This window comes from Triticum aestivum, chromosome 5B, assembly GCF_018294505.1.
Source record: "Triticum aestivum cultivar Chinese Spring chromosome 5B, IWGSC CS RefSeq v2.1, whole genome shotgun sequence".
NCBI lineage: Eukaryota > Viridiplantae > Streptophyta > Magnoliopsida > Poales > Poaceae > Triticum > Triticum aestivum.
In genome coordinates, this window is record NC_057807.1 from 85,814,663 (window position 1) to 85,837,119 (window position 22,457).

At 52.0% G+C, this 22,457-nt stretch overlaps 1 pseudogene; it reads right to left on the reverse strand.

Moving 5' to 3' along the window:
• Nucleotides 1–20,281: 20,281 nt before the first annotated feature.
• On the reverse strand, nucleotides 20,282–21,609 carry LOC123114667 (UDP-glucosyltransferase UGT13248-like; annotated as a pseudogene).
• Nucleotides 21,610–22,457: the final 848 nt, after the last annotated feature.

Below are 22,457 nucleotides of genomic sequence, written 5' to 3' on the forward strand. Positions count from 1 at the left end.
GCAGCAACCAGGGGAGACCCTGTAGAAGTACATCCAGCGCTTCAACAATGCACGTCTCAAGATTCCCAAGGTGACTGAGGAGGCCATCATCTCAGCCTTCTCCGACGGCGTGCGCGACATCAAGATGAAGGAGGAGCTGGCGATGCATGAAGATCTGTGCACTTCCTTGGAGCTATTCAACCTGGCGACCAAGTGCGCCAGGGCTGAGGAAGGGTGCCTTTCCCTCCTCGAGCTGCCAGCCGCAGACCTAGAAGAGAAGAAATCCAAGGCCAAGGACGTGAAGCGCAAGGGGGCTGTCGTGCTCGCGGCAGAGCCAGACACCAAGCGAGGCAGAGATCAACCCAAGTCTTTCAAAGGCAGCCGGTACTATGTGTACCACGACCTCCACACCCACAACACCAACGAATGTCAAGAGCTCCGAGCTGTGTGAGAGGGGAGGACCGGCTGGCGCCCCGACTGCAACGATCGAGGCTACGACCGAGGAGGAGGAAGAAACGCAGGACGTTGGGAAGATCGTGGCCCTCGCCAAGGGTGGCACGACCGACCTCGCGAGGATCGCTGGCAGGGGCAGCCTCACGAGGGAGACTGGAGGGATCAGCCTCGCGAGGATTGTCCGCAAGGAAATGCAGGCCTCCCTCCACTGCCGCCGGGCCAAGGAGAAACGAGGACCATCATCAGGACGAGGGGGTGGGGGCTTCCAGGAGCTGCGCGCGATCGCCTGCATCCTGGGCGGAGCTCAAGCCCCAGCCTCTCAACACATCTTCAAGCAGTTCGCCCGCGAGGTGAATGCAGTCCTGCCCAGGCTCGAGGCCACGCGCCCTCTTAGGTGGTCGGCGTGCGCCATCACATTCAACTTAGCGGATCAGCTCAAGTGCGCGGCCACAGCAGGAGTACTCCCGATGCTTTGCTCCCCACTCATCAACAACGTGCAAGTCACCAGGACCCTCATTGACGGCGGGGCAGGACTCAATGTCCTGTCTGTAGAGACATTCAACAATCTCCAAGTGCCTTACGATCAGCTTCATCCAACCAAGCCTTTCTCTGGAGTCACCAATGGCTCCACGGTTCCGATTGGGCAGGTCCGCCTCCCTGTCACCTTCGGGGCGCGCAACAACTACCACACTGAGCTCATCGACTTTGACGTCACCCACATTCGCCTGCCGTACAATGCCATCCTCGTGTACCCAGCTCTCGCCAAGTTCATGGTCGTGACTCATCACGGCTACAACGTGCTCAGATGCCAGGAAGTGGCGGAGTCATCACGGTGCCCTATGAAGAAAGAGACGTAGTGTACTCCCTGGAGCGAGCTTTTCAGGCCGCATCACTTGAAGACCCAGATCGCGGGAGCGGGAGGCTCCTTGAGACCGCTCCCAAAAAGAAGAAGACATCGCCAGGCCTGACCCCTCAGGAGGCAGGCCCCTCAAGGTCTACGCCTGCTCAGGGGGCACCTCCTTCTGTCGCATAGGAAGGCGTGCCAGGCGCCCTCCTCAAGCAAGGCTCGGGGGCTCCCTCCTGGAGGGTCACCGACCTTGCTAAGGTCACGAGGGAGGCGCTTGGGCACCACTTGGAGGCGTGTTTCAGAGCATGTTTCCCCCAGGAAGGAGCAAGGCAAAGAAGGCCAAACCATCAGGAGTTCGTCAGTCAGATCACGCAGGAGTTGTAGGAGTCAAGAGTCATGAGTGGCAGCCGTCGCTTACCCGCCACAGCTCCCCATCCAGGCGAGGATGGTGGGTTGCGCGTCTGCATCGACATCCCAGGGCTCAACCGAGCCGCCTCTCAGGAGCGCTTCTGGCCCTCACGTGTGGGGCGCTGCGAAGGCCCACCCCACAGCTACGTTCGCATGCCCTACGGCTTGCTGAACACGACTGTTGTGCACCAGCGCCTTATGAGGAGCATCCTGGAGGATCAGGAGGCCAGGCATTCCGCAGTCCTGACGGAGATGGAGATGGTTCGCGAGGAGCCACCAGCGCCTCCGGAGCCTCCCGAGGCCCCTGGGCCTGGGGGCTCATGAAGACCAGCTTCCGCAGCCCACGACATCCGCTACTTCAGCACCCCCTTTCGTCTTCAACGCTACCAGGTGACATCCTTCAAGTTTCATTTCTAGCTGGGAGCGCCCCCAGGGTTGCATTACTCCCAGGCCGCGCGGGTCCGTCCCTGCGGCATGTATCCCCTTTTACTTTATGTTCCTAGCTTACCTTGTTGGGGGCGCCCCTCGGGCTGCATCATCCCCAAGTCGCTCGGTTCAGACCCAGCGTCATGTACCCCTCTTGCGTTTATTTTCGGGCCATGCATTCGACCCATCATGCTTGTTATTTGATGCCTGTCCGCGACACCTCTTCTTCCTTCATGTCGGCCGCTTGCGCGTTAAAGGGGGGGGGTACCTGAGCATCGCGACTCAGGGCTCCTACTGGCCCTTCAGCCCTCACCCTCTGGCTTTGCCCACGGCAAACCAGCGACGGCTGAGACCCGCTCGAGGGCCGGGACCCGAGGACGTAGAGCGTCAATTTGCAGGAGCACATCACAAGTTAAGGCCCAGCGCCAGGTGCAACCCGCCTTGAGATAGGCCCCCGTGAGTCCCGCGCTGGCTCACGGGCGCCCGGATACACCTCGTCAGACCTTTAGTGCCTCGTCACCTAACCAAAGCAACCCACGACTGACCGCCGCTTGTCATGGCGGACTCTTGTTCTTTTTATGATGGGCCTGCATGATCCCCTCAAGAAGCAGCGCCAGGCGAGGCCCTCACGATGTCCTCCTCGCTCTCTACCGCGTGAACCGCTTGCACGTTAAAGGGGGGGTACCTGAGCATCGCGACTCAGGGCTCCTACCGGCTCTCCAGCCCTCACCCTCTGTCTTTGTCCACAGCATCGCGACCTGGCAAACCAGCGACGGCTGAGACCCGCTCGAGGGCCGGGACCCAAGGACGTAGAGTAGAAAGGGGAGCAAATACGAGAGGGAAGAGGCACGCAGGGACCTCGCCTGGCGACCTCGCCGGCCAATGCGCGGACCTAGCGCCAGACTAGGAAGCGGTTCCTGACTCTTGAGATAAGTCACCCTCCGGAAACACTAGCTATCGCAGCATCGTCCCCGCATCCAATGCAATCCCGTGTTAGCAATGTCACACTCCTTTCTCACCGAATGATGGCTGCTTGAGCGCTAAAGGGGGCCTCCTAAGCATCGCGACTCAGGGGCTCTTACTGGACCCCGGGCCGCTCACCTCCTGGCCTTGACCACGGCATCGCGACCTGACATACCAGCAACGGTTAAAGCTTGCCTTGGGACCGGGACCTGTCGGCGCAGAGCATCAAGCCCTCGCAAGGCTCGAAAGGAGGAACTAAGCTAAGGCGGGGCGAGCATCTCACTGCTTCACGATGAGGATCATATTAACAAAAGGAACTACAGACACCTTACAAGCCCCCACGGCGTGTGTTCTTGGCTCCTCGCAGGGACAAAAGACGCGTATCCTAAGGAGTCCTAACTACAGGAACCATGGCGGCAGACGCCATCATCAACAGTGGGCCGCGTGCAGCTCGGCGCCAGCCTCATCCAGACCGACCTCGTCGGCTGCCGGGCGAGCTGGCCCCGTCCCGGGCACGGCGCGAGCTTGGAGGCTCGTAGCTATCGTCGCTCGTCGCCGGAGTCAGAAGGAGCTTGGAGGAGTCGCTGGATCCTTCAAGGCGTCTGCCGTCATCAGAAGAGCTGCTGGAAGAGCGGGCGGCAGGCCTGGTCCTCGCTGCTCCGGAGCTCCGGCCGCTGCCTCTGGGGGAGCACTCCAGCCGGCTCCCTTCCTCATCGAAGACCTTGAAGAGCATTAGGGAGGCGCCATCGTAATCCAGGTGGATCACGAGGGCCCCCTCCGATCGGCAGACCTAGGCGATCCCGCCCCAACCCCGGGTCATGAAGACCTTGCTTGGAGCGACGACCTCGACATCCGCATCGGTCGTAGGAGTCTGGCAGTAAGCGTGCTGCAGCCAGAGCCTGAAAGTCCCCCTTGGCAGAATCTCGAAGGCAAAGGAAGGAGGAAGGCGACTCCAAGATCGAGGAGGCATGGCGGCGTGAAGCACAAACTCTCGGGAGGAGCTCTCGGCGTGAACTCGAGGAGGGACAACGCGCACCACCGTGACCCACCGGCGCCGACGGCGACGACGTCCATGGCGCTCGACAGCAACTCCTGCAGGGCCCTCAAGGTGGGCATACAGGGGCTGCGGGAACCTGGGCGGCGGCCGCTCGCACCAAGGCCTCGACACCTCCTGCCGCGCACCCTCATCTCGGTGGCAGAGGACCAACTGCTTCTTCGGTGGAAGCGGGTCAGGACCCTCTCGGGGGGCCTTTCCCTTCTCTTCTGCGGAGAACTGGTGGATCGGAGCCATTTCGGCAAGACGGAGCAATGGCAAAGATGAAGAAGAGGAGAAGTAGCAGAGGAAGATGAACTGGAATGGCCCGCGCCATTCCATACTTATAGCTAGGGGAGGCCAACCGCTAGCCTCCACGATCACAGGTCATCATGACCCGCTTTGCATGCAGGGGCTTGTCAGTTTGCGCAGTTGCCGAGGCATCGTGGGGAAGCGGAGCCTGTTAGGGCCCACGGCGCTTCGCACTTGCCCTTTCGCTTCTCTGCTCAGCCAAGTCCGCGCGCGCCTTGGGCCCGGGGGCTACTGTCAACGTTCTGGGAACGGGGGTCCCCAGACTTGCCTGCCTGCGGCCCGCGGCGTGGCTCAAGGGGCAGCCCAGTGCGGTCCATCTTCATCAGCACGAGCTCAAGACCCTCGCGAGGGGCCGAGCCTCGCGGGGCGGACGACAGGAAGCCTCCTCAGGCACGTCCTTGTCAGGCTGGCTCGGAGGAGGCAGAGAGAGCAAGGCGGGGTACCTCACGAGGTGCCCATGACGCAAGCCATGACAACCAAGGGCGCCAGGCGGGCGCCAGTCCTCGCAGCGTCCTCCCTTTCCTCTTTGGTGCAAAGGGAGCAAGCGCAGGCGAGAGCATCAAGCAAAGGCATCCATTTCGGTGCAACAAGACCAAGACCAGCAGAACGGCAGGATGGAGGTCATCGTGGAGCCCAAGTCGGCGTCACCGCCAGAGCCTTTGGCAGGCGAGGACCAACTTTAGTCAGGATAAGTGTACTAGATGTTCCCCTTCAAAATGGCCAATTGTTGGCGCCCTTCCCACTCAATATTTGGGAAGAGGCCCAGGGCCTTCGCCTATAAATAGGACTAGCCACCCACAAGGTAGAGGCATCGGATCCTCATCTGGAAGCCAGTAGAAAGAGCGACTGAACTCCCCCTTGCAGTTCATCGCACCAGCCAAGAACAGACCCTCGCAAGGCTGTTCTTCCTTGTATTGTTCATCATCAGCCCAAGAGGCAATCCTCCACACCACAAACTAGAGTAGGGTATTACACCACAATGGTGGCCCGAACTAGTATAAACCCTGTGTCTCTTGTGTTGCACTTTTCATAGCTTAGATCCATAGCAAGGCGGTGAGGCGCAGGTAGGTTGAGGGCGAAATCTCCGCACGCACCCCAGTGTTCGAATCTAAAGGGTCTGTCGGAACCCGAAATCCGACAAAAACCTTCTGGTTGTATCACATACAACCTTTCCTCAAGAAAATTGTCGAGGAAACAATGTTTTGACATCCTATCTGCAAGATTTCATAAATAATGCAGTAACTGCTAATCCAATTCCAACAGACTCTTAGCATCTCTACGAGTGAGAAAGCCTCACCGTAGTCAACTCCTTGAACTTGTCGGAAAACATCTTAACGACATGTCGAGCTTTCTTAATGGTGATACTTACCATCATTGTCCGTCTTCCTTTTAAAATCCATCTGTACCAACAGCCTTACGACCATCAAGTAGTTCTTCCAAAGTCTATACTTTGTTTTCATACATCGATCCTCTCTCAGATTTTATGGCCTCGAGCCATTTGTCGAAATCCGGGCCCACCATCGCTTCTCCATAGCTCACAGGTTCATTGTTGTCTAGCAACATGACCTCTAAAACAGGATTGCGTACCACTCTGAAGTAGTACGCGTCCTTGTTGACCTACGAGGTTCGGTAGTGACTTGATCCGAAGCATCATGATCACTATCATCAGCTTCCACTTTAATTGGTGTAGGTGCCACATGAACAACTTCATGTGCCCTGCTACACACTAGTTGAAGTGATGGTTCATTAACCTCATCAAGTCTCCACCATCCTCCCACTCAATTCTTTCAAGAGAAACTTTTCCTCGAGAAAGGACCCATTTCTAGAAACAATCACTTTTGCTTCCGAATCTGAAATAGGAGGTATACCCAACTATTTTGGGTGTCCTATGAAGATGCATTTATCCGCTTGGGGATCGAGCTCATCAGGATGAAACTTTTTCATATAAGCGTCGCAGCCCCAAACTTTCAAGAAACGACAGCTTAGGTTTCTCTAAACCATAGTTCATACGGTGTCATCTCAACAGAATTATGTGGTGCCCTATTAAAGTGAATGTGGTTGTCTCTAATGCCTAACCCATAAACGAGAGTGGTAATTCGATAAGAGACATCATAGTACGCACCATATCCAACAGGGTGCAACTATGATGTTCGGACACACCATCACACTATGGTGTTCCAGGCGGTATTAATTGTGAAACAATTTCCACAATGTCTTAATTGCGTGCCAAAGTTCGTAACTCAGATACTCATCTCTATGATCATATCATAGACATTTTATCCTCTCGTCACGATGATCTTCAACTTCACTCTGAAATTACTTGAACCATTCAATAATTCAGACTTGTGTTTCATCAAGTAAATATACTCAACATCTACTCAAATCATCTGTGAAGTAAGAACATAACGATATTCACTGCATGCCTCAACACTCATTGGACTGCACACATCAAAATGTGTTACTTCCAACAAGTTGCTATCTTGTTCCATCTTACTGAAAATGAGGCTTTTCAGTCATCTTGCCCATGTGGTATGATTTGCATATCTCAAGTGATTCAAAATCAAGTGAGTCCAAACAATCCATCTGCATGGAGTTTCTTCATGCGTATACACCAATAGACATGGTTCGCATCTCTCAAACTTTTCAAAAACGAGTGAGTCCAAAGATCCATCAACATGGAGCTTCTTCATGCGTTTTATACCAATATGACTTACATGGCAGTGCCACAAGTAAGTGGTACTATCATTACTATCTTATATCTTTTGGCATGAAAATGTGTATCACTACGATCGAGATTCAATAAACCATTCCTTTAGGTGCAAGACCATTGAAGGTATTATTCAAATAAATACAGTAACCATTATTCTCCTTAAATGAATAACCGTATTGCGATAGACATAATCCAATCATGTCTATGCTCAACGCAAACACCAAATGACAATTATTCAGGTTTAATACTAATCTTGATGGTAGAGGGAGCGTGCGATGTTTGATCACATCAACCTTGGAAACACTTCCAACACATATCATCAGCTCACCTTTAGCTAGTCTCCGTTTATTCCGTAGCTTTTATTTTGAGTTACTAACACTTAGCAACCGAACCGGTATCTAATACCCTGGTGCTACTAGGAGTACTAGTAAAGTACACATTAACACAATGTATATCCAATATACTTCTATCGACCTTGCCAGCCTTCTCATCTACCAAGTATCTAGGGTAGTTCTGCTTCAGTGTCTGTTCCCTCATTACAGAAGCACTTGGTCTCGGGTTTGGGTTCAACCCTGGGTTTTCACTAGAGCAGCAACAGTTTTTCCGTTTCATGAAGAATCCCTTCTTGCCCTCGCCCTTCTTGAAACTAGTGGTTTCACTAACCATCAACAATTGATGCTCCTTCTTGATTTCTACATTCGTGGTGTCAAAACATCGCGAATAGCTCAAGGATCATCATATCTATCCCTGTTATGTTATAGTTCATCACGAAGCTCTAGTAGCTTGGTGGCAATGTCTTTGGAGAAACATTACTATCTCATCTGGAAGATTAACTCCCACTCGATTCAAGTGATTGTTGTACCTAGAAAATCTGAGTACAAGCTCAACGATTGAGATCTTCTCCCTTAGTTTGTAGGCTAGAAAACTTGTCGGAGGTCTCATACCTCTTGACGTGGGCACGAGCCTGAAATCCCAATTTCAGCTCTTGGAACATCTTATATGTTCTGCGACATTTCAAAAATGTCTTTGGTGCCTCAATTCTAAACCATTTAACATTACCGAACTATCATGTAGTCATCAAAATGTGTATGTCACATGTTCGCAACATCCATAGACCACGTTCGAGGTCCAACACACCGAGCTGTGCATTAAGGACATAAGCCTTCTACTGTCCGCATAATTGCTACTGTCAACTTTCAACTATATTTTCTCTAGGAACATATCTAAAACAGTAGAACTAAAGCGCGAGCTATGACATAATTTGCAAAGGATTTTTGACTATGTTTAGGATAATTAAGTTCATCTAATGAACTCCCACTCAGATAGACATCCCTCCAGTCATCTAAGTGATTACATGATCCGAGTCAACTAGGCCGTGTCCGATCATCACGTGAGACGGACTAGTCATCATCGGTGAAAATCTTCATGTTGATCATATCTACTATACGACTCATGCTCGACCTTTCGGTCTCTTGTGTTCCGAGGCCATGTCTGTACATGCTAGGCTCGTCAAGTCAACTTAAGTGTTTCGTGTGTATAACTCTGGCTTACACACGTTGTATGTGAATGTTAGAATCTATCACACCCGATCATCACGTGGTGCTTCGAAACGACGAACTTTCGCAATGGTGCACAGTTAGGGGGAACACTTTCTTGAAATTTTAATGAGGGATCATCTTATTTACTACCTTCGTTCTAAGCAAATAAAATGCATAAACATGATAAACATCACATGCAATCAAAAAGTGACATGATATGGCCAATATCATTTTGCTCCTTTTGATCTCCATCTTCGAGGCTCCACGATCATCATCGTCACCGGCATGACACCATGATCTCCATCATCATGACCTGATCATCATGTCTTCATGAAGTTGTCTCGCCAACTATTACTTCTACTACTATGGCTATCGGTTAGCAATAAAGTAAAGTAATTACATGGCGTTGTTCAATGACACACAGGTCATACAATAAATTAAGACAACTCCTATGGCTCCTGCCGGTTGTCATACTCGTCGACATGCAAGTCGTGATTACTATTACAAGAACATGATCAATCTCATACATCACATATCATTCATCACATTCTTCTTGGCCACATCACATCACATAGCATACCCTGCAAAAACAAATTAGACGTCCTCTAATTGTTGTTTGCATGTTTTACGTGGCTGCTATGGGTTTCTAGCAAGATCGTTTCTTACCTACGCAAAAACCACAACGTGATATGTCAATTGCTATTTACCCTTGATAAGGACCATTTTCATCGAATCCAATCCGACTAAAGTGAGAGAGACTGGCACCCGCTAGCCACCTTATGCAACAAGTGCATGTTAGTCGGCGGAACCTGTCTCACGTAAGTGTATGTGTAAGGTCGGTCCGGGCCGCTTCATTCCACAATACCGTCGAAACAAGATTGGACTAGTAACGGTAAGCATATTGAACAAAATCAACGCCCACAACTGCTTTTTGTTCTACTCGTGCAAAGAATCTACGCAATAGACCTAGCTCATGATGCCACTGTTGGGGAACGTAGCAGAAATTCAAAATTTTCCTACGAGTCACCAAGACCTATCTATGGAGAAACTAGAAACGAGAGAGAGGGGAGTGCATCTACATACCCTTGTAGATCGTTAAGCGGAAGCGTTCAAGTGAACGGGGTTGATGGAGTCGTACTCGTCGTGATCCAAATCACCGATGATCCTAGCGCCGAACGGACGGCACCTCCGCGTTCAACACACATATAGTTGGGAGAGACATCTCCTCCTTCTTGATCCAGCAAGGGAAGGAGAGGTTGATGGAGATCCAGCAGCATGACGGCGTGGTGGTGGAAGTAGCGGGATCCCGGCAGGACTTCGCCAAGCGCAAGCGGGGAGGAAGAGGTGTCACGGGAGGGAGGGAGGCGCCAGGGACTCAGGTGCGGCTGCCCTCCCTCCCCTCCACTATATATAGGGTCCTAGGGGGGGCGCCGGCCCCTTGTAGATCCCATCCAGGGAGGGGGGCGGCGGCCCTAGGGGTGGCTTGGCCTCCAAGCCAAGTGGAGGCGCCCCCACCCCTTAGGGTTTCTAACCCTAGGCACATGGGAGGCCCAAAGGGGGGCGCACCAGCCCACCAGGGGCTGGTTCCCACGCCCCCTCAGCCTATGGGGCTCTCCGGGATAGGTGGCCCCACCCGGTGGACCCCCGGGACCCTTCCGGTGGTCCCGGTACAATACCGATGACCCCCAAAACTTTCTCGGTGGCCGAATCTGGATTTCCTATATATAAATCTTTACCTCCAGACCACTCCGGAACTCCTCGTGATGTTCGGGATCCTATCCGGGACTCCGAACAACATTCGGGTTACCACATACTATTATCTCTACAACCCTAGTGTCACCGAACCCGGGTTCGGGAACCATGTAGACATGACCGAGACAACTCTCGGGCCAATAACCAACAGCGGGATCTGGATACCCATGTTGGCTCCCACATGTTCCACGATGATCTCATCGGATGAACCACAATGTCAAGGACTCAATCAATCTCGTATACAATTCCCTTTGTCCAGCGGTATTGTACTTGCCCGAGATTCGATCGTCGGTATGCCGATACCTTGTTCAATCTCGTTACCGGCAAGTCTCTTTACTCGTTCCGTAACACATCATCCCATGATCAACCCCTTGGTCACATTGTGCACATTATGATGATGTCCTACCGAGTGGGCCCAGAGATACCTCTCCGTTACACGGAGTGACAAATCCCAGTCTCGATTCGTGCCAACCCAACAGACACTTTTGGAGATACCCGTAGTGCACCTTTATAACCACCCAGTTACATTGTGACGTTTCGTACACCCAAAGTATTCCTACGGTATCCGGGAGTTGCACAATGTCATGGTCTAAGGAAATGATACTTGACATTAGAAAAGCTTTAGCATACGAACTACACGATCTTTGTGCTAGGCTTAGGATTGGGTCTTGTCCATCACATCATTCTCCTAATGATGTGATCCCGTTATCAACGACATCCAATGTGCATGGTCAGGAAACCGTAACCATCTATTGATCAACGAGCTAGTCAACTAGAGGCTTACTAGGGACATGGTGTTGTCTATGTATCCACACATGTATCTAAGTTTCCTATCAATACAATTATAGCATGGATAATAAACGATTATCATGAACAAGGAAATATAATAATAATAACTAATTTATTATTGCCTCTAGGGCACATTTCCAACAGGAGTCTAGTTGGGACAATGTGCTTTCATGTGTCAGAGAAAGATGTAGCGAGTATCAGCATTAAACCATCAATGCATGTCATCGGATCTTGAAGAAAATTCAACGCCTCTCCCATGCACGGTACTTCCCGTGCATGGGAGAATTGCTTTTCTCATGAGTGTATGGCTCACCGTTGGCTCGATGTAGCTGAATGAGTTGACGAGCACGTCGTCAGCATCCTCCTCGATCAACGTCTTAAGGAAAACTGGCAGCGACTGTCGGTGTCAAAACCGGTGGATCTCGGGTAGGGGGTCCCGAACTATGCGTCTAAGGATAATGGTAACGGGAGGCAGGGGACACGATGTTTTACCCAGGTTCGGGCCCTCTAGATGGAGTTAATACCCTACTTCTTGCTTGATTGATCTTGATGATATGAGTATTACAACATTTGATCTACCACGAGATCGTAGATGCTAAACCCTAGGAGCTACCCTATGATTATGATTGTTCTCGTCCTACGGACTAAAACCTCCGGTTTATATAGACACCGGAGGAGGCTAGGGTTACATAGAGTCGGTTACAGAGAAGGAGATCTAACATCCGAATCGCCAAGCTTGCCTTCTACGCAATGGAGAGTCCCATCCGGACACGGGACGAAGTCTTCAATCTTGTATCTTCATAGTCCAACAGTCCGGCCAAAGTACATAGTCCGGCTGTCCGGATACCCCCTAATCCAGGACTCCCTTGGTAGCCCCTGAACCAGGCTTCAATGATGACGAGTCCGGCGCGCAGATTGTCTTCGGCATTGCAAGGCGGGTTCCATCTCCGAATACTCCAAAGTAAATCTCGAACACTTAAATCATGTGCGGCTCTGCAAGACACATTTCACATACCACCGTAGAGAGAACAATATTCTAGCAATCTAATCTGCTGACAACTTCAGCAGAGCGACATCATGCCATGGTCCGGTCATTATTCGAACCGTTTTTTCCAACCAGCTACTGCTCATATCGCGAGGCAGTTTCCCTAGGACGTCTTGTCGAAGTAGAGATCGTGCCCCCTTTATTGCAGGACTCTCATCAATACGGGTGTGGGTAACTCAACCGCACCGCTAATTACGGTGAGTGGGGAACGAGCAGGTTCTTCCGGGCAAGTGGGGAGGCGCAAAGTTTGATCGTTCCAATAAAGAGGAAAGGCCGCTTCCTTTTCACCCACGCCTCCTTCTGCTCGTCCATCCCATTTCACTCAAGCCCTAATGCCCAAGCATTCATCTTCTCCATCAACAAAGGTTCTCCGAAAACGTCTGGGTATAGAGCAGGAGGCAAATGGATGGCCTCTACCGTCCAGGAGAAGGATATCAAAAAGCTTCGGGAGGCCGGGTATCTGGCCAAGAAAATCGGCCACCGTCTTCCGACGGTGGGACAGATTGTCCCCACTCCGGATCCCCATGAGAGGGTTGTGTTCCTCCCTCATTTTATCTGCGGGCCCGGGTTTCCCCTTCACCCATTTGTTCGCGGCATCATGTATTATTATGGGATCAATTTTCATGATCTATCCCCTAATTCCTTCCTCAACATCTTGACGTTTATCGTCATGTGCGAGGCCTTTCTCCGCATCTCGCCACACTTCGGCTTATGGCTGAAGATCTTCAATGTGAAGCCCAAGGTGGTGAACGGCGAGCACGCCGAGTGCGGAGGCGCCATGGTGAGCAGGATGCCCAAGGTCACATGGCCGACAGGTACTTTCAACGATTCCGTCAAGGAGTGGCAGCAGTAGTGGTTCTACATCACTGAGTCGCGCGGCAAAAGGTGGGCCGCTGCTCCCGAATTCCAATCTAGAGCCCCCTTGCGGCTTACGTTCTGGCCCAAAAAGGGCTTGAACTGGTCTTCGTCCAACGAACTATCGGTGCTCCAGACACGCGTCAAGGGTATGGAAGATAAGGTCATCAAGCTTGTTGATGTAGTCCACGTGATGTTGGTCCGCCTGGTTCTTCCTTGTCAGCACCGAGCCTGCAATTTGTGGGAGTATGACCCGGCCGAGCACCAGACCCTGCGAGAGCTTTATGGCTCCTCTCACAAGGACATCTGGAAGGTGCTTTTTAAGTCCGGAAAACCGTGGCCGGACTCCGCAACGGACCGCGGGTACCAACTGTCCAGCCCTGCAAGTCTGATAAGTCATCATTATGTTTTGTCCATCCATATGTTTCATTGGCATATCCCGAGGAAGATGCTCTAACGTGCTTCTCACAATCATCCTAGGGATGGACGAAGAAGGCGGGGCAGATACACTGTCCAGCCCCGCTGCCAGAAGAACCAGCCGGACCACTTCTGACGAAGATGTTGGTCCCGGCGCCTTACGAGGCGCCAAAGAAAGAGGCCTATAGAGAGGCCAAGGAGACCAGAAGCGGCCTCCGTCGTCGCGATGCTTCGGACACAAAATCCGAAGACTCCATTGCCCATCTCTCCTCCGAAGAGGAAGAAGAGGAGGAAGAAGACAAGTCCCCCATGGGGGAAGGAAAGAAAAGTACGGCCTCCTCATCTCTGGAGGCCGAATTGCCTAAGAGGGGAAAAACTCCCCTGCCAGAGGCGTCCACTACGGCTACCGACAGCAGCCCGGAGTGGGATTCCAGGGCCCAGCCCCTGGAAAACTCGTGAGTACATGAAATCCGAACACACCTATGCGTTCAGGATTATTGAGGCATAATAAATTAATTGGTGCCACACTTTTTGCAGCCCGGTGAGGTCTTGCACCGAACAGTCCTCATCGGAGGATTCGTTGAGCTCAGATGCCCTAGAGAGCGAGATGCCTCCGAAGGCCCCTTCCCTTAAGCTCGGGCCTGACGCCGAGGAGCCGTCCCAGAAGGACCTAGACCAGGAGGGGCATACCTTAGGGGCCTGATATACGAGAGTGGCGGCTCCCATGAGTGTCGACGGCAGGGGCGATCGTGAATTCGGCCCACAGCCGGATACAGTCCCGGAAAGCTTTGAGGCTCCAGGATCGGGCAGGCAGCCCCCCTTTGCTGGAGGAGGCGAGCCTACTCTGCCGATGACCTCTGTCCAACCAGAGGCGCAAGGCAGCTTATCGACAATGCTAAAGAGTGCTTCCATCCTCGATGAACATCGCACCCTTATGGGTGTGGTGGTTGAAAAGATTCAGTCCGCGGAGAGTGGTCTGAATGAATCCTGCATCAGCCTTATAAGAGGCTTTGAGGTATGCTTTTAGGAGTTTTTGTAGATTACCACAGTATGGATAGTAGCCCCTGATACATTGTCTGGTGAAAAAGAGAACCGGACAGGGGATCAAATTTCCGTTTGCAGGAGACTTAGTTGATGACATCTCCTCCTTCTTTTATAAACATGCATCTATAGTGACTGCCGCCTCTCATACTGCGGAGGTATTCGGACTAAAGCAGAGTCTGGAGCGGGCCGAAGAAGAACTTGGCCGAGTGAAGAAACAGTTGGAGGACAATCGAGGTATGTCGAAACCTTGTTATTTTTAGCACAAATAAGTATGTGTGCCGGATAAAAGTATTTATATTGCGCGCTCTAGGGACAAATGCTGAAATTGAGGCGCTTAAGAAGGCTGTGGCTTTAGCCGAAAAGAAGGCAGCCACGGAGCAGGCTCTTCGTGAGAAGCACGAGGCCAGGGTCATTGCAGCTGAACGAGAGCTCCAGGAGGCCGTTAATAAAAGCAAGACTTCGGAGCAGAGTTTATCAGGGAAGGAATCCGAACTCGCCCAAGCTTTCCAAGACGCAAATGATGCTCGGGAAGAAGCCCAAGGTGCTCTGAAGGACATTCAGGAGGCGAGGAAAATTGCGGCTCGTAAGGCTGTTTCTTATTCAAGGCGATTTCTATGTAGTAATAGGAGAAGTTCAAGATGACAAATTGAACTGATTTCTCCAGGGGCGTTTGCGGAGCTGCCCTGCAGCATATCTAATGACGCTCAATTCTATCGAGCTGAGGAGAAGAAGACTGCGGAAAAGCTCTTCTGGTCGCAGTATTTGGCGCCGAATTATCCGGTGCCATTTGTCGATCAGATGAAGCAGCTGGTCAAGCTGCACCAGGCGGCCGAACTAGCCATGAAGGACTTGATTGTTCGACTATGGCCCGCCGAGTCAATTCCAAGCAGTTACTTTGGGCTCGTGAAGCGAATTGTGAGTGCTTGTCCTCAGCTCGAAGTCATTAAGCGGTCGGTCTGTATATAAGGTGCGAGAATGGCATTTTCCCGCGTGAAAGTGCACTGGGGAAAGATGGATGCTGAAAAGCTGATGACCGAGGGACCACCTGAGGGGAAGGAGCACCGCAAGCCCAAACTATATTATGATGGTGTCCTAAAAGGAGCCCGCCTTGTGGCAGAGCAATGCACCAAAGACATTGTATTTCCATGAAGACAATCATGTTGTCCTTTGTAAGGCGGAACAAAGTCACCTTTATTTATGTGTTTCCTATTATATGGAAGTTTTTCCTCATGCGCGGCCGTCTTATATATTAATCTTGAGAGTTCGCCAATCGTTGGCTTCTGCCCCCATGTAGGAAGTACGGGGGTGTTCGGGATAAACCTGAACACTCTTTATCCCATTTTTGGGTCCTTAAAGGAGGTGTTCAGTGCAGCGAACCAGGCAATCAGACTATAGGGCTTTATCACTCTCACTTAGTCATATGAATTCGAGTATGGTAGGCGCAGCCCCTGGTGTTGGGAAGACCGCACGAGGGGCTCTAATAGCACCTGATCGGAAGATCGATCCGTCGCACTCTGCATTTATTATGGCATTATGCGGAATAAATCCTTAAAGATTTTACAACCTCTCGAACAGCTGACCAGCTCTCGCCTTATCATGACAGTCAGTTTTCGGCTTTCTCTACTGAGGTGCTCGTCTGGAAGAACCGGGACACAATCGCAGTAGTTCTCCCAGCGCTACCTTAGCCGATATAGCGGAACGTAAGGTACCAAAACATGGGAGCCGGGCAAACCCAACTAATGACCCAAGACATGATTCGGAGCCGATGCATATAATGATATAAGTTCGGGGTGCCGAGCGACCGAGAGGGTGGCCGGACTCTGTTGCCATAGTATGGGTATAATGAAGCCCCTGGCGTATTAAGGCATGACACAATGTGCGGATGCCGTTACGACGAAAGGTGTCAATAAGAAATGACAGCAGGTAAGCGTCATGTAACTCTATATGCTGTATTCGAGTGACACGTTTATGCGTATGAGTGCGGTTAATGCTATAGTAAGAGGTGTGATGACGGAACCTTTTGAGACCGGGTGGGAGGAAGTTGTGTGCGGATCCGAAGTATATTCGGATTGTCTTCTCGGGGAGTATTTATATATTCCCTCCTTGTGCATCTGAGCTGATTCCACGTCGCCAGTCCTGTTCTGCGCAAAAGCGAGCCTACAAAGAAAAATGATTAGAGACATTTGTGTGTCATGGGGCGGTTGAACCGCGGGGTGTGGCCCTTCCCAACTTATGCTGGAGTGCTTGATTGACGCCTGGTTGAGCCGAGCTATCCTGCCGTGAAGTAGTTCGGACTCCTTTGTTGGTGTCCGGGAAGTTGGTTGTCGAATCAAGGTTCGATAAAGAGGCACAACTCGCTGCTTCAGTGGCGGTATACTCTTCGGCGCTGAGGAGGAGTTCGGTCTTGCCCGTAATTGTGACTATGTCACGTGGGCCTGGTATTTTAAGCTTGCCATAGGCACGGTGTGGTACCGCGTTGAATCGATCCAACGCGGTTCATCCTGGTCGTACGTAATAGTTACTGTATAGGGGGACAATGTCGAAGACTGACTCTTCGGTATGGTGATTGTTTGGTGATCTGAAGACAACCTCCAGGGTGGTGTTTATCACATTCACCATGTTGGTTTGCGTAGAAGTTTCTTTTGCCCTATATTGCTTGATGGTCTGTGCTCCTCGTTGTCTTCATTGCTTTGAGACCCCTTTATTGTTTTCGGCGCGTGACCGTCCGGCTTGTTTGAAGACCCGGCATTCTCTATTGGTATGATTGGCTGCCGTTCCTGGGGTACCATGAATTTGACATGGGCGGTCAAGTATGCGGTCCAGGCCGGATGGGCCCGAATTGCTTTTTTGAAGTGTCTTTTTCCGCTGACCGGACTGGGAGCCACGGAATCCGGCATTGACTGTCATGTCTTGGGCGTCATCATTGTTCTTGTGACGCTTATGTTTGTTGCGTCGAGGTTTATGGATGCTGTCTCTGGCCTCTGATGTGCCAGGGGTGTTTGCTATGTTGTTGTTACGAGCCAGCCAGCTATCTTCGCCCGCACAAAAGTGGGTAATGAGTGTCGTTAGGGCCGCCATGGACTTCAGTTTCTCTTGGCCGAGGTATCAGGCGAGCCGCTCGTCCCGGATATTATGCTTGAAGGCTGCTATGGCTTCGGTATCTGGACAGTCAGCGATTTGTTTCTTTTTGGTTAGGAACTGAGTCCAGAATTTCCTGGCTGACTCTCCGGGCTGTTGGGTAATGTGACCTAAGTCATCAGCATCTGGTGGTGGCACGTAGGTGCCTTGGAAGTTGTTGAGGGACGCGTCCTCCAGGTTTTCCCAACTGCCGATGGAGTTCGCCGGCATGCTATTCAGCCAGTGTCGGGCCGGTCCTTTGAGTTTAAGGGGAAGATACTTGATGGCATGTAGATCATCATCGCGGGCCATGTGAATGTGGAGAAGGAAATCTTCGATCCATACCGCGGGGTCTGTTGTGCCATCGTATGATTTGATGTTTGCGGGTTTAAACCTTTCTGGGAAGTCGTGGTCTGTTACTTCATCAGTGAAGCAGAGGGGGTGTGCGGCGCCTCTATGCCGGGCTATGTCACGACACAGTTCGACTAAGTCCGGTCAGTTATGTTTGGCCCGGCCGGACTTATTGTTAGTGTATCTGGCATGACGGTCATCGTCATGTGCTGGGGCGCGCCCCCGTGATCCGTAGATCGATCTGGGCTGTCCTGCTTTGTTTTCCAATATGTCTCGCAGGTCCTACGTATTGCCCCGGGCCATATTGTATTGGCGTGGGGGTGCGGGCTGGTATTCGGGCTGATACGCCGTTTTGTCTCGTCCACGAGGTGGCCGATCATCCTCGTCCTATGCTGGTAGTGTGGGCTCTAGGACCTCCTCCTCGAGTTGAGGTAGCAACTTGTGCTTTGGGTAACCTTTGGTGGGGCGCTCGAGTCCGTATTCCTCGGCTGCCAGGACCTCAGTCCATCTGTCTGTGAGCAGATCTTGATCAGCTTGGAGCTGCTGCTGCTTGTTTTTCAGGCTTCTTGCAGTGGCTATAAGCCGGCGCTTGAAGCGCTCCTGCTCTATGGGATCCTCAGGCCCGCCAAATTCATCGTCGCCGAGGCTCACTTCATCTTTGGAGGGAGGCATATAGTTGTCATCCTCCAAGTATCTGTCTGTCGCCTGTTCATCTGGGCTAACCTGCCCGTCTTCCTGTTCAGCCTGCTCGAAGGTACGCTGATCAGGATTGTATTCATCTTCGGCACCATCCGGATTGTTTTTGTCTTCTGTGTCGGTATTGCTGTGGCGGGGCTTAGAGCGACACCGATGACGCCCATGATTTGATTGCTTCCCTAAGGGGTTATCCTCTATTGCCTCATCGCCATTGCTTTCTTTGGGAGTGTCCACCATATATATCATACGAGGAGGTGGCTGTCCAGCGCCCTATGGGCGGTGGTTCCTGTTCTTCTCCTGCATCGTCGTCCATATCGTCGATGTCTTTGGAGTCGAAGTCAAGCACGTCAGTCAAATCATCGACAGTGGCAATGAAGTGGGTGGTGGGTGGGTAACGAATTTCTTCGTCGCCTGCTTCCCACTCGAGTCGGACATAGTTCAGCCCAGAGTCTCCTGACAAAGAGAGAGACCTTAATGAATTCAGCACGTCGCTGAAGGGTGAGTGCTGAAAGATATCCACAACGGTGAACTCCATTACTGGAGCCCAATCAGATTCGATGGGCCCGGATGCATGTGGTCTGGAACCTACGGCCGGACACAAGTCCGGGGGTCCGGTGACACAGATTTCCTTAGAGGTGGAGTCTGCATTCGGTTCTACCGCCGATGAGTATGCGGCCTCCGGGGCGGGGTCCATCCACCCGTCCTCGGACGACGCGATCTGCCCTGGATTTAGGTCCGGAGCTACTGCAGGTGCGGTATCTCGAATACTATCCGACAGTAGATCTAAGTCGTGCTCGTCGTGAGTGTTCCACGCTCCTGGCGTAGGCCCGAATCCGTCAAAGATCAAGTCTCCGGGGATATCGGCCGTGTAATTCAAGTTTCCGAACCTGACCTAATGGCCAGGGGCGTAGCTGTCGATCTGCTCTAGATGGCCAAGCGAATTGGCCCGCAGTGCGAAGCCGCCGAACACGAAGATCTGTCCGGCGAGAAAAGTCTCACCCTGGACCGCGTTGGTGTTGATGATTGAAGGAGCCATCGAGCCTTACAGCAACGACACAGAGGAACTCTCAATGAAAGCACCAATGTCGGTGTCAAAACTGGCGGATCTCGGGTAGGGGGTCCCGAATTGTGCGTCTAAGGATAATGGTAACATGAGGCAGGGGAAACGATGTTTTATCCAGGTTCGGGCCCTCTCGATGGAGGTAATACCCTACTTCCTGCTTGATTGATCTTGATGATATGAGTATTACAAGAGTTGATCTACCACGAGATCGTAGAGGCTAAACCCTAGGAGCTAGCCTATGATTATGATTGTTCTCGTCCTATGGACTAAACCCTCCGGTTTATATAGACACCGGAGGAGGCTAGGGTTACACAGAGTCGGTTACAGAGAAGGTGATCTAACATCCGAATCGCCAACCTTGCCTTCTGCGCAAAGGAGAGTCCCATCCGGACACGGGACGAAGTCTTCAATCTTGTATCTTCGTAGTCCAACAGTCCGGCCAAAGTACGTAGTCCGGCTGTCCAGATACCCCTTAATCCAGGACTACCTCAGCGACTCCAGCGCCGACGCGAACGGCGGCACGTCTTCCGGTCCCAGTTCCACGCCCAGCGCTCCGCGTACCAGAAGCTCACTCCCGTCCGTCACCGGCAGCGCCAGCCGCCCCGCCCACATCTCCCCGTAGACGACGTTCACCGCGCATGGCTGCGAGAAGAACGCCGCAGCGGGCTCGCCGGCCGTGCGCGCCACCCGCCCCGCCCACGGTTGGTGCGAGTCGTGCACGAGCACACGCACCGAGATGGCTGACGATGCCATGGACCTAGGGTAGGGTCATAGACCTGATCTATACGCCCTACCCATGATCACTACCCTAGAAGCAAGGACATTCAAAGCACAACAGGAAGTATCGACTGAAGCCATCGAGTGCAATCCACTCGACGAGTCACCTCACTCGGATACCCCCAATTTCACTTGACCTGGATGGAGTCATTCGACCATACAGGAAACCACTCGGAGTACAGAAGACTTAGAGTCACTCAGGATGGCAACGGTCAGGCGTTCACTCTGTAGTTTAAAGATCATTGTTAACATTTTATAGCTCGCGTTACCAGTAACGCCCTATCTTAATGTACATTGAACCCCTGTAACGGAGGACGGATGGGGTCCTGGCGCACTCTATATAAGTCACCCCCTCCTCTGGGACAAATGTTCGCACCTCTTGTAACACACACCCATATTCCAGTCAACCGCCTCAGGGCACCGAGACGTAGGGCTTTTACCTCCTCCGAGAGAGCCTGAACTCGTAAACTCATGTGTACAACCTCACCGTAGTTAGGACCTCGCCTCCGCATTCATACCCCTTATTCCTACTGTCAGACTTAGTACCACGACAGTGGCCTCCTCCGACAGCAGGAGCTCACGCAGCGCCTCGGGCCCCACGGCCTCCAGCCGGGAGAAGTACTCGGCGGGGTCCGGGCACGAGACGAAGCCGCCAGCGTCGAACCCGTCGAAGATGGCGGCCTCGCGGAAGGGCTCGCCGGGGGCGGGGTGGAGGAGAGCACGTGGCGGGTGGAGACGAACGTGAGGCGGAGGCCGTGCGCGCCAGGCGGCGGCTCAGCTCCAGCATCGGGTTCGTGTGGCCCTGCACCCCCAGGAACGGCAGGAGGAGGACGGCCGCACCCTCGCCGCTGCCTCCATGACCGACGTCCGAGCTAGCGGTGGCCGCTCGTGTGCTCTCCATGGTTCAGCTTGGTGGGGTTTCTTGGGTGTTTCTTTCTTTCGGTGGATTTTGTAGGCATGGAAGCAGAGTGACGCGCAAGATCTCTCTTGGAGCGGATGGTCAGATTTGTTGCTACGCTCCTGTCCGGTGGCGACGGAAGCAACGAGGAAGTTGTTCCCGCCCAGCCCCAGGGCAAAAGACGGAGTCAATCACTCGGAAATACTTGAGCAGAAGTTGTGCTCCAGGTCCACCCCATCGCCGTGAGCTCGAGTGCGGTGAGTATGCGATGGCACTGGTCCTACACCAACAGTGGCACCCAATTATCAGATACTACTGGTTTAAAATGCAATGTAGCTCACCACTACCGATCCAACAATTCTACCCCAACAGCGCCGACTAGGTTCTGGTGTCAGTTACCTTAGACATTGCTCAGATTTGTTCGGACTTGTTCTTCGACGGTTGGTTGGATCGAGCAGCGATGGCGCATGAGGGTCATTCGCTCTTTTAAGGCATTATTGTTGGAGAATCTTCTCATAGTACAGGTGATGTCAAGAGATGGTTAGTGCTGATGTGGTTATTTTGGTAGATTGTTGATCACCGTTTTCATCAATTTTTTATTCTTTTTTTCGCCATGGCATAGCTACCATCTTATTTGATTTTGCTGATTTTGCTAGTTGCTAGTGTGGTTTTCTGCGTGTGCGAATTGGTTTTGATTGTGTTCATCTTATCCATGCATAGGCTGGTTGTGTGTTCTTTATGTCTGTATCCCTTTAATGTTAAATTTTAAACAAAAAATTCACTCTTTGTCAGGAAAAAATCATATCTTCCCATGAAAGGAACAGAGAATAATTGATCATGTCCTCCAAAAATGCAGGGAGATATGGACACATTTGTAGTTTATCTGTTACAATTTGTTCCCGGCTGTCTACTATAATAAGGTTTTTTCCGGCTCCGACGAGGTAGCGGTAATGGTGATTGTGCGTCTTTGGCTTGCTCCAATGC